We start from the raw sequence: 17,072 nt of genomic DNA, 5'->3' as shown, positions 1-17,072 counted from the left end.
TTCAGAAGTGGTGTGCCAAGTCTTCATTTATTCACTGTAATTTAAAGTTTCGCGTGCTGGTAATACATTTTAACATTTTTAGAAGGCCTCTTTCTATAATTCTATAATATATAACTAAACTATTGTTGTATGTAAAGTAAATAAGGTTTTTAAAATGTTTAAGAAGCTTCTTTTAAATTAAATTAAAATTCAGAGCCGCCCACATCAGTGCCCAGGACCCGGACAGTGTGAGTGCCACTGAAAATCAGCTCATGTGCCAACTTCGGCATGCGTACCATAGGTTGCCTAACCCTGATCTAGTCAGACCTCCTGCACAATGCAGGTCATAGAATCTCACCCACCTACTCCTGTAATAACCCCCTAAACTATGTCTGAGCTATTGAAGTCCTCAAATCAGGGTTTAAAGACTTCAAGTTGCAGAAAATCCTCCAGCAAGTGACAACCTGTGCCCCACACTGCAGATGAAGGCAAAAAAAAACCCAGGGCCTCTGCCAATCTGCTCTGGAGGAAAATTCCTTCCCGACCCCAAATATGACAATCAGTTAAATCCTGAGCATGCAAGCAAGACTCACCAGCCAGATACCCAGGAATGAATTCTCTGTAGTAACTCAGATCCCACCTCATCTAACATCCCTTCATAGGTCATTGAGCATATTTACTGCTAATAGTCAAAGATCAATTAATTACCAAAATTAGGCTATCCCATTATACCATCTCCTCCATAAACTTATCAACTTAAGAAAGAGATCTTGGAGTCACTGTGGATAGTTCTCTGAAAACATCCACTCAATGAGCAGCAGCAGTCAAAAAAGTAAACAGAACGTTGGGAATTATTAAGAAAGAGATAGCTGATAAGACAGAAAATATCATATTGCCTCTATATAGGTCTATGGCACACCCATATCTTGAATACTACATGCAGATGTGGTTGCCCCATCTCAAAAAAGATATACTGGAACTGGAAAAGGTTCAGAAAAGAGCAACAAAAATTATTACAGGTATGGAATGGCTTCCATATGAGGAGAGATTAATAAGATGGGGACTTTTCAGCTTGAAAAGAGATGACTAAGGTGGAATATGATAGAGGTCTATAAAATCATGACTCATGTGGAGAACGTAAATAAGGAGGTGTTATTAAATCCTTCTCAGAACAAGAACTAGGGGTCGCCAAATGAAATTAATAGGTAGGAGGTTTAAAACAAACAAAAGGAAGCATTTTTTCACACTACACACAGTCAACCTGTGGAACTCCTTGCCAAAGGATCTTGTGAAGGCCAAGACTATAACAGGGTTCAAAAAAAGAACTAGATAAATTTATGGAGGATAGGTACATCAATGGCCATTAGCCAGGATGGGCAGGGATGGCATCTCTAGTGTCTGTTTGCCAAAAGCTGGGAATGGGCGAAAGGGGATATCCATGATGATTACCTGTTCTGTTCATTCCCTCTGTGGCACCTGGCATTGGCCACTGTTGGAAGGCAGGATACTGGGCTAGATGGACCTTTGGTTTGAACCAGTATGGCCGTTCTTATGTTCTTATTTTCCTTGTAAAGAATCAGGATTGCATCAAAGAAATACCTGATTCCATCAACAATTTGTCTCCCTAACAGAAACCCACAAGATCCCAAATATTGGCTAACCATTTGGTTCAAAAGGGGCAACAATACAAAACAGTTAGCACTGAATTACCCTGAACTACCCTCTCCTGATTGGTTGCGATTCCCTCAAGATAGGAAATTAATCAGTTGGTGGAGCAGTATGAGGAAAGTACAGCATAAGAATTGGTAATGCATATACATGCTATGGATAAATATATGACTTGTTGTTCCACAGCTGTCAGGAAAGCATCTTTAATAAACAGTAATCCCACCTTAACCATTTTTAATAAAAAATTAAGGCTATGACACAAACCAACAAACTGCAGACATTTTAGAGTTCAGACTGTTTGTTTATTCTCAGTGGTGCAAGTTAAGAATAGAAACCCAGCTTTACATTTTCATTTGATAGTTTCTGCTAGTTTATTTCAGTTGGATACTAATCTTGGAGTCATAAATTCCAAGGGCTGATCATCTACTCTGACCTCCTGTATTACACAGGCCATAGAACGTTCCCAGAATGTTCTCCTTCACTTCCTGTCCTAAATTGCCATTTGACGTTGCTCCCGTGTGTGCTATTAAACATCTGTCAAGATTGCAGTTCAGTGGTTCAGGAAAAGATTCCCATAAATAGATAAAGGTAAAGTATTCAGAAATTCTTTTGGAAAACAGCTGCCTTATAAATGTAAAATATTATATTAGAAGATGATCAATGAAAAAATTACAACTACCCAACTCAGAAATGGTAAAACATTGACAGCTATTTCCTTTCAGAGGAATTCAGAAGGAAATTTTTCATTGTCTCCTGAAAAAGCACCATCAGTTGTGTTTATAAAGCTCAGCTGAATTATGTAGGACACAAAACATGTTCCAGTGAACTAAACGGTTCATTTTGGTAGTCCACTGGGCCATAAGCTACAATAAATATTTGTTCATCCCTGTTCAGACTTATAAAATAAAACCATGCTGGCACTAATTCAACAGTTTTCAGCTTGTAAGGCTCCCTGGGGAATGACTTTGAAGAGCAAAAATCTTTCACTAGCAGGAGCTGCTATCTCTTGCTTAGGATTTCACGGATTCATCACTTTGTGGAAAATGAACAGTACAGAGAATTGAAGTTAAATCTGAAGGAGTAGCTCACACTACAGTTACCCTACAGCTCGTACTACAAAGAAATGTTTCACAAAAGAACGATAATACAGTACTTAGTATCCATTTATGCATTGTTTTTATGTGTACATAACAGCCCAGACTTGCAAGCTGCTGAGCAACATCAACTCTCACTAAGATTTTAATGAGAATTCAGGTAGTTCAACATTTCTCAGGTTTGGTTCAAACTTAGAAAGAAAATATGCTTGTGCTCATACAAAGTGAAGGCTGAAACTCATTCCTGAAAATTGTGTCTAGGGATTTCATTGGTATGATTAGACAGGCTACAAAGGCGAGGGATAGCTCAGTGGCTTGAGCATTGGCCTGCTAAACCCAGGGTTGTGAGTTCAATTCTTGAGGGGGCACTTAGGGATCAGGGGCAAAAATTGGTCCTGCTAGTAAATGGAGGGGGCTGGATACAACCTTTCAAAGTCCCTTCCAGCTCTAGGAGATTGGTGTATCTCCTATTATTATACAGTAGAGCCTTTTTAACATATTTTTGGATTCCAACCACTAGGCTACAATAAGACTCTAATATTTATGTCCTCAACATTTAGATTAAGCAGAGCAGAGGATGAGGGCTGCTTATAGAGCTGTAAGGAAAAGCTTGCCTATGGATATCTTTCCAGGTAGCATAATTTTCATTTTCCTAAGGAATACAGTTCATGAAAGGAATCCTCAGAACAAAGTATATAATTTATCTGGTGCAAAAGACTATGCATTTTTCATAACTTCCACCCATTCCCGCACCTCAGTGATAATCTGTATGCAGCTTGGCCGATGGCTAAGCTTTTGGAGAACACTGTCTTCTAATCATTTCAGTTTTCTTAGATTTTTTTGTTTTCTTTTCTGATTAAACACTTGTGTTGTGGCCCATGATTTGGGTACCAACCTCTGATAAACTTTAAAGTCCTGCCAAAGCTCATATAGAAATTACCTTGTCTTATGTTCTTTTACAAATGTTGTGGTTTGCTTTACCTTCTGCTGTGCTATCAATGGTTGGAGTCTGGTTTTCCAGGACCAGTGATAGCACATGCTGCCTTTAAGGCTTTAATCTTTATAATTCCCTCCCTCTATCTAGGGTCCAAGAGAGACCTAGTTTGGAGAATTTAAGAGCACAGTTTTTTGTATAGGCAAGCTTCTGGGTGTACATCCCTCTGGAATTCCAAGGCACGCATGAGGAACATGCCTCTGGTTTACCACCCATTAGGATGATGCAGCATTTACTATTGTCTGCTACAATCCACTTCTTCCTCATCCTCACTCTCCTCCTTTGGGCTGATTTATGCCTGCAGGAAAGGGGCAGTTCCTGCAATTGCATCCAGCTGCTATACTTAGGGATAATTCCTCTTCACCTTTCCTTTCCATCCCCCATCTCATGCACACATACAAGGCCGAAACAGGCCTTAAGTAAAGAAAATAAAATATAGGTATTCAAGACTAGGAAGAAAGTTATTTTTGTAAAGTTGCACTAGCTCAGAAGATCCTCAACCCAACACATTTCAGTTTATTCACAGACTTTATTATAGTATCTCGTACAAATAAATGAAATGGGAAGGCAAGTGGTGCAATGACACACCTTTGCCTTTGAGACCAGCAGTGGAAAGGGAGGGAACACTATAAAACTGAGAATTTTGTCCCATCTGAAGCATTTTCAGGAATGAGTGCCTTATGTTTCAAAGCAAGGTGCATGCAGCCATTTTCAGCAAATAAATTTCCCAGTGTGGGGCCTTCAATTGGGGGAGGAATAAAAGAAGGAAATTGGAGGAGAGCAACAAAACAATTAATTATTTTATCATTTTGAATTATATCTTTGTGCCGATTAATTCCAAACTTCAGCCTTGAGCATTTCAATAGAACTGACTTACAATATAACCACATAGAATACATCCTGGCAGATGAAATTTTGACCACTTATTTTATTGGTACGGCAGGATCCCACTATGATGAAAGGAAAATAATTTGGGTAGATAAGCTATTGAAATAGCTTTATAGCAGCATGGAAGTGAAATAGTTGTTGTATTTGGGGGCTCCCACTGGCCACAGTTCTCCACTCCAGGTCAATAGGGGCTGCGGGAAGCAGCAGCCTGCACATCCGTAGGCCCGCGCCACTTCCCCCAGCCCCCATTGGCCTGGAGTGGCGAATCGCAGCCAATGGGATCTGCGATCGGCCAAACCTTCGGATGCAGCAGGTAAACAAACCAGCCTGGCTCGCTAGGATCCTTACCCTGGCAGACCGCGTGCCAAAGGTTGCTGATCTCTGATCAATCCCTTTCTTAATAATTTCCAGCATTCTGTTTGCTTTTTTGACTGCTGCTGCACATTGAGTGGATTTTTCAGTGAAATATCCACAATGACTCCAAGATCCCTTTCTTGAGCGGTAACAGCTAATTTAGACTGCATCATTTTATATATGTAGTTGGGATTATGTTTTCCAATCTGCACTACTTTGCATTTATCAACACTGAATTTCATCTGCCATTTTGTTGCCCAGTCACCCAGTTTTGTGAGATCCTTTTGTAGCTCTTCACAGTCTGCCCGGGACTTAACTATCTTGAGTAGTTTTGTATCTTCAAATTTTGCCATCTCACTGTTTACCCCTTTTTCCAGATCATTTATGAATATGTTGAATAGGGCTAGGCCCAGTACAAACCCCTGGGGGACACCACTATTTATCTCTCTATTCTGAAAACTGACCATTTATTCCTACTCTTATATAAATTATGTTCATCTATGTGTCTGACAATTCTGTTCTTTACTATAGTTTCCACCAGTTTGCCTGATACTGAAGTCAGGCTTACTGGCCTGTAAATGCAGGGGTCACCTTCGGAGTCCCTTTTAAAATTCGATGTCACCTTAGCTATTCTCCAGTCATTTGGTACAGAAGATGATTTAAATGATAGGTTACAGGTGACAGTAGTCTTGCAAACTGGAAGTTTAACATAAAAAATATTTTATTGTGCCACTGAAACTTTTACGTGAGTAATGTGCCACTGAGATAGATGAGCCTGTGAGATACAGGTCTGTCGCATCTTATGCGCATTTAACATGCGCAATTTCAGCTTTACGTGGTTGGCAAAAACAACAGCAAAAAAGAGAAAAATAACAATTTTAATACTGTACCTGTCATGCGGGAGATTCCGCCCGCCATTACACTCAATGTAATTTTGACTATACGTGATTTTTGCTTTATACGCTGACTGCGGAACGTAACCCCAGCGTAAGATGCGACAGACCTGTACTTTAAAAAATTTTACTTCCAGTCTCTGTGTGTGTGTGTGTTTTTGAAAGGTTTAACTGTTGCCCTAACTAACTTATTGATAAAGATCTATACGTCTTAAAATTCTGGTTAATATTTAAAAAGGATTTTAAACTAAACAAATGTGCAATCTTCTATGCATCAATGGGAAACTTGTTTTGCTTAATTGCAAGCATACTTGAATATCTTGAATTCCAAACTTGTGGCACCTTATAGACTAATAAATTTATTTGAGCATAAGCTTTCATGGGCTACAGCCCACTTCATTGGATGCATAGACTGGAACATATAGCAAGAAGATATTTATATATACAGAGAACATGAAAAGGTGGAAGTAGCCATACTAACTGTAAGAGGCCAATCAATTGAGATGAGCTATCATCAGCAGGAGAAAAAAACTTTTGAAGTGATTATCGAGATGACCATTAGAAGGTGTGAGGCGTACTTAAACTGCGGGGAAATAGATTCATAGTGTAATGGCCCAACCATTCCCAGTCTCTGTTCAAAACTAAGTTTAGTTGTATCTGATTTGCATATTAAGTCAAGTTCAGCAGTCTCTCTTTGGAGTCTGTTTTGATTTTTTTGTTGTAATTGTGGCTTAAGTCTGTCACTGAGTGGTTAGAGAGGTTGAAGTGTTCACCCACTGGTTTGAATGTTATGATTCCTGATGTCAGGTTTGTGTCCATTTATTCTTTTGTGTAGAGACTGTCTGGTTTGGCCAATGTACATGGCAGAGGGGCATTGCTGGCACATGATGGCATATGTCACGTTGGTAGATGTGCAGGTGAACGAGCCCCTGTTGGCGTGGCTGATGTGATTAGGTCCTGTGATGGTGTCACTTGAATAGATATGTGGACAGAGTTCGCATCAGGCTTTGTTGCAAGGATAGGTTCCTGGGTTAGTGTTTTTCTTGTATGGTGTGCGGCTGCCGGTGAGTATTTGCTTCAGGTTGCGGGGCTGTCTGTAAGCGAGGACTGCGCTGTCTTCCAAGATCTGTGAGAGTGAGGGATCATCTTTCAGGATAAGTTGTAGTTCTTTAATGATGCACTGGAGATGTTTTAGTTTGATTTGAACTCTGAAGATCAGATTTTCAAAAGTGCACAGCACTAGCAGCTCCCATTACTCTCAATCTGGGGCAGTGTGGGTGCTGAGCCAGACTGTTGAAAATCTGACCATTAGATTCAGTGTACAAGGCTGTGAGAAAACAGAGCAGAAAGGGGGCACAGGGACTATAATTAAAGGGAGAATTAGATATGATTTGTAAATGTTATGGCCCAACAACCCATTTATTCCAGCCTAGATTTAAAGTTCATTCTCCTATCCCAGGGACATACCTTGTAACTTGAAGGAAAATATTTCCTTTTTAAAACTGAACCATTCAATGTGTGTGTATGTTGTGGGGGGGAGTACTTAAAATTACATTCCGGAATGCATACTAGTGCTGAGACCTCTGTGATACCAAGGGAGGAGGCTAGATTTATGGTTAAGCCACTGGACCAGGACTCAGGAGATCCGGATTTAAATCCTGGCTCTATCACAGACTTCTTCCATGATGTTCTGCAAGTCACTTAATCTCTCTGTTCCTTCTTTCCACACAACTTAATGTCAAACTCCAATCCCGCTTTGTGTTCCTTCATTTCAACACAGCCATAGTGAATTGTAGTGTAATATAACTAGCTGCCACATTTTTTCTTAAATGTATAAGGGCTGAATTTTAGTCTCCATGCCAAACCAAAGTACATATATGTTTTGTGTTTGGGTTCCAATAGCCATTCCTTACTCCTTCCATTATTAGCATCAACTCTGTTCCAAAGCCACAGCTCTTCAGCACTGAAAAAGCCCACATGCAACACAGTCCCCTGAGAGGATATCAATCCACTGTGCAGGGTTACAGCAATTCTGACTTTTCTACATTTTCTATACCCCCACATAAAGCAACCACACTGGCCTAACTTTAAATGGTCTTTGATCATGGAGCAGGGGCAAGTTTGCTCTTGAAGCCTGAGCCATATTGTAAAGCCCCCTCCCCTCTCCCCCCAGAGGAACCACAATTGTTAAAACTGACCAGTTTTAACTATGTAGGGGGTGAAAAGGCAACCAAAAATTAACTCAACAATCTTCTTACCAATAATGTTAAACAATAAATCCTGTGTAGTAAGATGAGAAACAAGATGATAACAATATATACAATTCTTGATGTTTTTTCAGATAGGGTCTTTGTCCGTTTATGTATCACTTAGCTGAACATTTGGCTTTGAATATATTATCGTAGCACAGGCTTTGAAGGTATTTTTTTTTTAAGTTTGGTGGTTGCCAACTGAAATATATTATGGAAACTTCTGCCTAAACTGCTAAATACAGAAGAGGACAATGACAACTAAAGTTACTCTGCATTTCAATGAGAAAGTCTCAGGCACAGAATTTAATTGAGAAAACTATGGAGAAAAAGCATGATCTGCTATGGTAATGGGAGGAAGTCAACTGTTTCAGCATTTCAGCTTTCAGAATCAAGCTCAAAGGAAGGAGCAAATAAAGCCAACCTTTACCATAAGAGGAACAGAGGCAGCAGTACTGTACCAGTCAAAACTTCAGGATGCTTACAGGAAATAAACACCTACTAGAAATTCCAGTAGACCTAGCTGGATATGTGACATTGTTGAAAATTTTCAACTGGAATTTTCACTAGAGTAATAGGAATACTGGCTAACCAAATTTATTTTGGGAGACCAAAACAGTGACACTTTTGTTGCAAAAGCTGACAGAAGAAGAAAAGAATGATTCTAAAAATGAAGCTAAAAAGATTAAGATGGGAACATCTGATCTGAGACTGTGCAGTAAAGAACAGTGATTCACACAGTACTAGACATTTTAATCATATTTAACACCTTTAAAACTAGAGGACAAACTTATGATACTGAAATGTACATGAAAAATACAGGTAGTATAGTTAATTGTAAATAGTTTAAATTTATGATGAACTCAGGATGTTATAGCTAGTAGTTTTCTCTTTTCTCCTCCTTATTTTATTTGTCTTTTGTCTTTGTTTATCTGTTTGAATCAGTAACAAAATTTCAATTTGCCACTTATAGGATTCTGTACACTAGAAAGTAGGCTTGTTCGAAGAACCAATTCTAAGTAGTCAATATTCCACAAGACTTAAAAATTCTTAAGTGTATGTGTTTTCCTCTGAGTGGCACAGTACAATTTAAATTGCCATCTGGAGTAAATTCATTTAATGATCCAATATTTTCTGGAAATATTGACCCCCATCCTGTTCTCATTGAAGTCAATGGCAAAACTCCATCAAGCCCATTATATTTTTCAAATAATTTAAAAAAAACAAAACTTGTACTCTGGTCTTTTTCTGAAAAGAAAGTTTGAGTCATGATCAAACAGGGTCTGATTTGTCTCAGACTGAAATCAGAGAAGTGCTTTGACTCATGTATGGTATGGGCCTAAGTTGATGTAATTTTTTTGCTCTTTTCAAATAGCCCATTACTTTTCAGTTCTAAAAAAATAATCACAAAGAAGCTTTATAGCATGAGTGGTCAAAAAAGAATAATTAAACATAACCAAAAGTCTTTCCCATACTATAGGGACTCAATTGTTAATCTAAAAAGATAAATAATTCTTAAGATTGAGACTATATATCCATCAAAAGTAAAACTATGACTACACAAGATACTCTCTCTGGTTCGTATTTTTTTGTTTTTGTTTTTTTTTCATTTTGACATCAGGAAAAATACTTTTAAGCTTTACTGGGCAACTGGTCCAATAACCTTCTTGGAAACAAATACATCAAACTATGTAATCAACTATATACAAATACAGTAATTAAGTTTAGCACATAATTACTAATTGTATTTGCACTTGGAATTACTGCACACAGCACTTGAAATACTCTGTATTTAGAAGGTACTGCATAATATGTAATCAGCCTGAATCTACTTGCTCTGACCCTCTAAAAATAGTTCAAAATTATTATTTAGTAATAATAAGTATTACAGTTCATTCAAAAGCCATATTTATCTAGACGGGGGGAAATGCCTCTGTCCTCAGATGATAATGTCAAAAATATTATGCCTTTAGATATTCATCTATTCCGTTTAAAAAGTCAGAATGACTACATTTTGTCTTTCAAGAAACTTAGAACAACAATGGATCGTCTAGCTTATCATACAGTGCTAATCTCCTCCACCCTATTTTTAGTCACACAAAGCAACACAACTCTTTAAAAAGTCTGCACAACATTACTAATTTAGACCTGATCCCCTCAGTGAAGTTCCCTGTTGCAGATTCTGCATGTGTCCCTGTTGTGGAACTTGCAGTGAGGATTCCACAGGAGGAATGAGTGGGAAATATGTCATGAGAGCCACGCGATGGAAAGAGACAGAGTGCTGCTCAGTGGAGCTGAGAATTTGATTCTAAATTAGGAGAGCTGAACAAAAGATTTATGTCGATACCTTAAACAATAAACTTTTGACAAACTTCTATTTCCCAGGGCAGGGCTTTTCACATTTCCCTCCTCATTCTAAACTTAGTTTCTTCATTGTAAAATAGCTATGGAAAACAAGACTTTTCACAGTAACAACCTCATTCTCATCTTACGTACACCAGGTAAGGTTCTGATACAAGAAACCATTCAAGCAGCTGCTTATGAGAGAGGAAGGATGGTCCAGTGGCCAGGCCAGTAATCTAGGACTTAGCTCAATTCCCTGTTCCACCACAGACTTCCTGTTTGACCCCAGGCGAGTCACTTAGCCTCTTCATGTGTAAAATAGGGACCTCCCAGGCAGTGGTGTGAGGATTGTGAAGTGCTTTAAGATGTACTGATAAAAAAGCACAACAAAAAAGAGTTAGGTATTATTAATATTAACCCCCAATTATGTAAGCATGTGATCATGCGCTTTCCCAAATACTAAACTGGGCACTAAGTCAGGGGTAACTCCAGTGAAGTCAAAGGAATAACATCAATTTAAAACAGCTATAAGTGAGATCAGAATCAGGCCCACTAGACCCCGGTGAAGTAGTCTGTAATTGTTTCACTCGTCAAAAATTTGATCCTTAATTCTCTATTTATCTACTGTTTCACTCTTTTTCTTTGTTATAACTACAATAACCTACCCTGACCTCAGTCTCTTCTAAATAATGAGCACTGGATAGATAGATTAGATATTTTGCTCATTTTATATTGAGGGAAACAGAAATTCTGAGTAGTCTCTCTTGAGGCCACATGGTTTCTTTGTCCCCTTTCTCTCTCTGAGTTGCATGTTCTTTGCATGTCTTAAACCTCACTTCCTGTCTCCAAGCAATGTTTACAAGACACATTTAAAGAAACAACGTAGAGCAACATAGTGTTAACCTCGGTTTCGCTTTCAACAACTACTGAAACACATTCACTTTTTCTGTCTTTTTATCTTTTAGTGGTGAGTGTTTCTTTCCCCCAGTTATTCCCAGACTACTAAATTACCCAAATAAAAAGTTAGAACAAGTGCAAGGGAAGTGCCTTTAATTTATTACAAGTATATGCACTAGACAGTGTTATCTTTGTTTAAAAATTAGCAAACATCAGATTCACTCTCGTTAAAAATACCAGCAAAATGACACTTTTTTTCTCTTTTTTAACCCACCTCTAAAATGAGCCCCAGTGTATAAAATATTAAAGACCCCCAACGACTGGTTCATTTCTGAAGACAATTCCATTCCATCTTTCATGTTGGTTCATCAAAGATCACAACAAAAGCTAATTAAGAAAAAAATGCAGCTCTGGTTTTTACCCAAATTGATTTGCATAAGCCATTAGTTGCCTTTGCACTATGTAATTGAATGGTATTAGCAACTAATGATTTATGTAAATCAGGAATCAAGATAGTGTTTTATATGATATCCACAAAGAGTTAAGCTTGTCAGACTGCTTCACAGCTCTTGTACCCCTAAAGTTCTCTCTAGGACTGATTTGATGTGTTTTCTCCTGCTTAGAGAACGTTATCTCACATAGTTGAATTTTTGAGAACTAGGAAGAAAGCTCTGGGTCACTTTGTTCTCTGTGGAGCTATTAGAACTCAAGGGAAAGCCAGCAGGTATGCATGCCTGCCATTCTTTCCCTTCTTTCTGAAAGCCATCAGACTGCAACAAATTCAAAAGCCTAAAGGGGACTTAATTAAAACCAATGGATAATTTACACATGTCTAACTAACGAGAGGATCATAAATTACGAAAAATACATTTGGTCATGTCCTGCCAACAATTTTTATGCAAAGCTCTCATTGAATCAAATATGAACCATGGTATGACACAGTCAAGGTTTATAAACCTGTATCAGGACAGCTAGAGAGTTCTAGTGCCAGTTTTCATCAATTTAACAGATGGGCTACATCAAGGAGCGACAAGAAAACTGTACTGAGGAACTACAGAGGAAAGTAGGGTCCCAAGTGCCACCTAGCATCCAAGCAATCAGACACAGAAACATACAGCAATCCCTAAACTTGTTTCTTCCCTGAGTATTTTCTCTCCCTCCCATTCCCATGGCTTGATCCATACAATTCTCCCTAAGCAGAAGGCTTTAATATAAAATTAAAAGGATTGAAATCACTCATTTAATCTTCATCCATCTCATTTCTTTCTCCATAACGTTTAAAAGATCAGACCCTTTCTCTGTATCCTACAACAAAATTCCCCTTCATGCAACGATCTCTCATCCATTCCAAGATCTTCTATCTTCGTTACTGCAATGTCATATTCTCTGGTATCCACCTCATCTCTCTCTGACTGATACAAAACATGGTTGCTATTACTTTCTTTTTATCCTATTAATCTCACTACATCATCCCCTCCTTTGAATCTTTTCACTGGCTCCCCTTCTCCATTACATGTAAATTGGATGACCAGATGTCCTGATTTTATAGGGACAGTCGCGATTTTGGGGTCTTTCTTCTATAAGCTCCTATTACCCCCCAGCCCCGTCCCAATTTTTCACACTTGCTGTCTGGTCACTCTATACGTAACTCAGCCTTTTAGCATTTCTGTCCAAGCCTGCATATCTTCTCACCTACCTCTTTATCTAAACTTGCCCCTTCTCGGGTAGTAGACCCTGCCATCCCCATCACTGACACCCCCTTGGTCTCTTTCTTCCACAAGCATCTCTATGCTTTTTTCCATGCCACTCCAATGCATGCAATACCCTCCCTTCTATAATCTGCCCAGCTACAACCTTCTACTCATTAAGAGCTCATGCCTGAAAGATGCAGAGCACTCTAGCCCAGACCCCGCAATGCACTTTAAAGGGCTTTAAGTGAATGCTTAATTGTTCTCTAATATCAGAGCCAGAATTCTCAGCACTTTGCAAGATAAAGCCCTTAGGTTTTAGCTGAAAATTAATGTCTTCATAATAATGAAGTGAGCCAAGAATAATTCACTACCTTCGATCTTTATCTTCCCTATTTTTGTATATTCAACTCCCACCCCAACTGTACCACTATGGTGTGTAGATGTCTGAAATGAATATCCCACCATACTGCTTATCCTCCTCACTTGTTACACACCACACGGTTGGGAGTTAGCATGGGTCTGAACTGGCATGGGGAGAAGTGGCAGCGACTGACAGCACCCTCTCTTCACACCTCAGCAGCTTTGCATGTGGACAGAGCTTGAGACACCTTAATTCCCACCTTCATAATCTAATTGGCCCATTTGTGGTCCAGGGGTCATTTCATTGGCTCCATAACACCCCCTTCACACTCTCTCTCTCTCACACACACGCACACACACACACAGACACACACACACACGGAGGAGAAAGAAATTTGCTACACCAGGACATTGGCCACCATTCATGTGTCTACTTTTTTTGCTTCTGTGCCTCCCCTTTTCTCCCCCTCAACCCAGCCTTCCCTTGGATTGTTTCTTGTTTTTCTCATTGCTAGATTTCTCTTTTTTCTCAGAGATTTGCCCAATGACCTTTTAAGAAAGTTCTTTCCAACTTTGCAAATTGGTAGCCACAGGTATCTGGATTTTGCCTGCCACAGAGAACATGGGCCAGGGCTAGGGACAGAGTATTGTAGTTCTGATTTTTGTCTGGCAGGTGTCTAACGCAGGTTAACTGAGGCAGTAGTGAAGCAGAGTTGCATTGACAGACATGAGCACTGGCCGGACTGGTTTCAATGTTTGATGCAGAAAGAGGCACACCTTGATTAAGCCCACACCCATCACATGAAGAAAGGGCAGGGGTGATTTGATTCCTGGCAGGGATTTTATAGGCGTGGGGTAGGGCTAGCATCACCTTAGGAATTGCTCTGCCTTTATGGCCATTTGTTTTGGGCACCACAGTATACAGTCTGCATTGGGAAGATCCACTGAACTTCTCCTGCCTCTCCCTGACCCTCCCTCCCCCCACGTCCTGGCTTTATTTGGAGACTTATCCTTTGAAAACTCTTGAAATCTTTTTACATATATTCTCCCCAACTGCCTCCACCCTTTTTTCTTAATAAGATTCCTCATTTCCAGCAGTTTTCATGTAAATACAGAGGTAATAGGACTACATAAATGTAAATCTATCAAAAAAATAATAAATGAACCATCCATTTTAACATGAAAAATATGATGCCACATAACTGCTAGAACATATTATCGCTATTCCCATGAAAAGTGTCCATTTAGGAAATGTCCATTTAGAAGGATAATCCATTAGTAGAGGACTATATCATGAAAGTGAGTAGGCATTACTGGCTATCAATCCTAAATAGCTCTTAGAGAGAGGTGAAGGGGAAGGAGTAAACAGAGAGAAATAAAGGAAGAGAAGTAAGAGTGCACATTGATTCCCACATTTTGGGTGTCTCCTGCCTATGTTCGGAGATTGAGAAGTATCTACAAGAACACAAATTCTAATTTTGTTTTTATTTCCTTGATTCATTTCAATGGATTTGAAATTAATCAAAATCCTTCATGGTCAAAGGGTCATTATGATACTGAATCTTCCAGTGTCAGTTTAAACGGTCACTGGAGGTTTCAGCCCCAGCCTCCACCATTCAATTTTTACATTAGAAGTACCTATGAATTGAGCTGAGCCCTTCTTAATCAAGATTAATTACCTTCTTTAACAAATGTTTTTTTAAACCTGTTTACAGCCTAGCTTTAAGTTTTAAAGTCCAGTTTTTAAGACAGTTTCTTTTAGCAAAAAGTTACTCCTATACGCACTTCAAAAGCAGAAGATGCTGTGGACTTCTCAGCAGCATGCCCTTGGACTTAAAGTCTTTGAAGTATCCGAGGGAGCTGCTTTCAACAAAGAGACACTGACAGTTTTTTTAAGTGTAGACTTTAAATTTATGTACAGTCAAGCCAATGAAAAGATTAAAAGTTTACTTTTTACAACTACTGGTTTCTTTTTGGCATGAGCAGTTTTGCAAGGCAGAGGTACTGGGACTGAACGTTCTCAGCTGAAATTGTGAAGGTTCATGGGATCTTTAGAAATTGATTCAAAAATCATTTTAATGCACATACTGGTTTCCCCTTCATCGTTATTTTAAAAGGAGCCTAACCACTTAGCAAAAAATATGTAAATGAACTCAGATTAACTTTTCCTATAGATATTTAAAATAACCATTTTGTAAGCAAAATGCTGTATGTATATTACACAGCAGATGTAAAGACAATCTTCATCCTCATTTCTCTTGCATGTCCAAGCTGTGTCAATATCTGTCAACTATAAGATCACCATACAAAATTCTTTACAAGAGTATTAGAACTGGACAAGATATTTTCAATGACATTTTTTTCCAGTGGAAAATGCCAATCCATGGAAACCAAAACATTTTTTGGAAAAGTCAGTTTTGACAATTTTTTTTACTCAAAAATATTTTGAAAAAAAAGTATTGAAATTGTCAAAATGTCTCAACAATTCAGAAAACCTGAGATAAAATTGATTACTCAGCCATAAAGATAGCATACCTCACTTGAGAACTGGTTGCCTTCCATCACCCCCAACAGCTATCTCCTCCCCTCAACAACCCCCACTTACTAGATGAGACCTAAAATAAGAAGAAAGTTCCCATGGTTTGTTTTGAGGATAATGATTCCTGTCAGAGCAGCCTGGAGGATGTGGAGGGCTATAACAAGGCAAGCTATTGGGAATTCCCCATTGAAGGTTTGATGTTTGATGTTATCAAATCTGAATCAGCAAATTTGAATTTAGCTATAAAAAGGAGCCTTCAAGGTTCATTTGCTTTCAGCTCCTAGGAGACATGTTGCAAGGTTTCTTTTGCAAATCTTAGAGACTGCAGGCTCTACACAGCCCTATCCACAATTGAAACCAAAATAGTCACCGTGGTATGTTTCCTACCTAGCTGAAACCAGTGAGCAGGGTTGGGATTCATCAGGCACTCACGTGTATCATGTAGCAGCACCCCTTTCAAGCTCCCTTCCTAGTTTTCAGAACCTAAGCTTGTATTTTTCTTTTTAAAAAACACAGCCTCTAGATATTATGATTGCAGAGACAGATTTGAAAACATGGACCAAGTGTAACTGATGTAGTGATGTCAGCAGAATGTGAGACAATAGCTGAAAGAGATATGAACTGGGACTAACTCAAATGTCCTATGATAACAATGTCAACATTTAAAAGATTAACTATTTCACTACTCAAAACACATAAAAAAAGGAGAGGGAGGATTATGTTAAGGAGAGCTACACAAACTACTATTGTTCAGTTTGGTACCACCAGGATCTTTAGATGCTTATCTGAACAATATAAGATTTGAGCTTAGGAGAGTTCTTGCTCATTTCCCAGACCCTTAATCAAGAAGAAGGAGTCAATCCAAGATGCCATGCAGAGCCCTGAGGGGTATCTGAGATCTCCCAAAGATCAGCCAAACTCAAGAAATACAATAGGGCATCTGACCTTCCACCTCACACATGCCACCTTCCCTGCACACTCCCCTCAGGCAATCTGACCCCTGCAAGAAAATCTGTTTTCATGATATTTTCAGCCCAATTTCTTAACCGAAGATGTTTGGGATAAGTTTGGATAAATATCCGGATCTTTAGATGCTTATCTGAACAATATAAGATGTACCTAT

General features: G+C 38.9%; 1 protein-coding gene across 1 annotated transcript in view; it reads right to left on the bottom strand.

Moving 5' to 3' along the window:
- GRIK2 (glutamate ionotropic receptor kainate type subunit 2) overlaps positions 1 to 17,072 on the bottom strand; it is a 600,313-nt gene that overhangs the window by 389,103 nt on the left and 194,138 nt on the right. The gene's annotated exons all lie outside the window — the stretch shown is intronic.

The sequence above is a fragment of the Chelonoidis abingdonii genome, chromosome 3 (assembly GCF_003597395.2).
Source record: "Chelonoidis abingdonii isolate Lonesome George chromosome 3, CheloAbing_2.0, whole genome shotgun sequence".
Classification (NCBI taxonomy): Eukaryota; Metazoa; Chordata; order Testudines; family Testudinidae; genus Chelonoidis; species Chelonoidis abingdonii.
The sequence above is the reverse complement of the archived record's forward strand: the minus strand, read 5'-3'. Positions and strand labels throughout refer to the sequence as shown.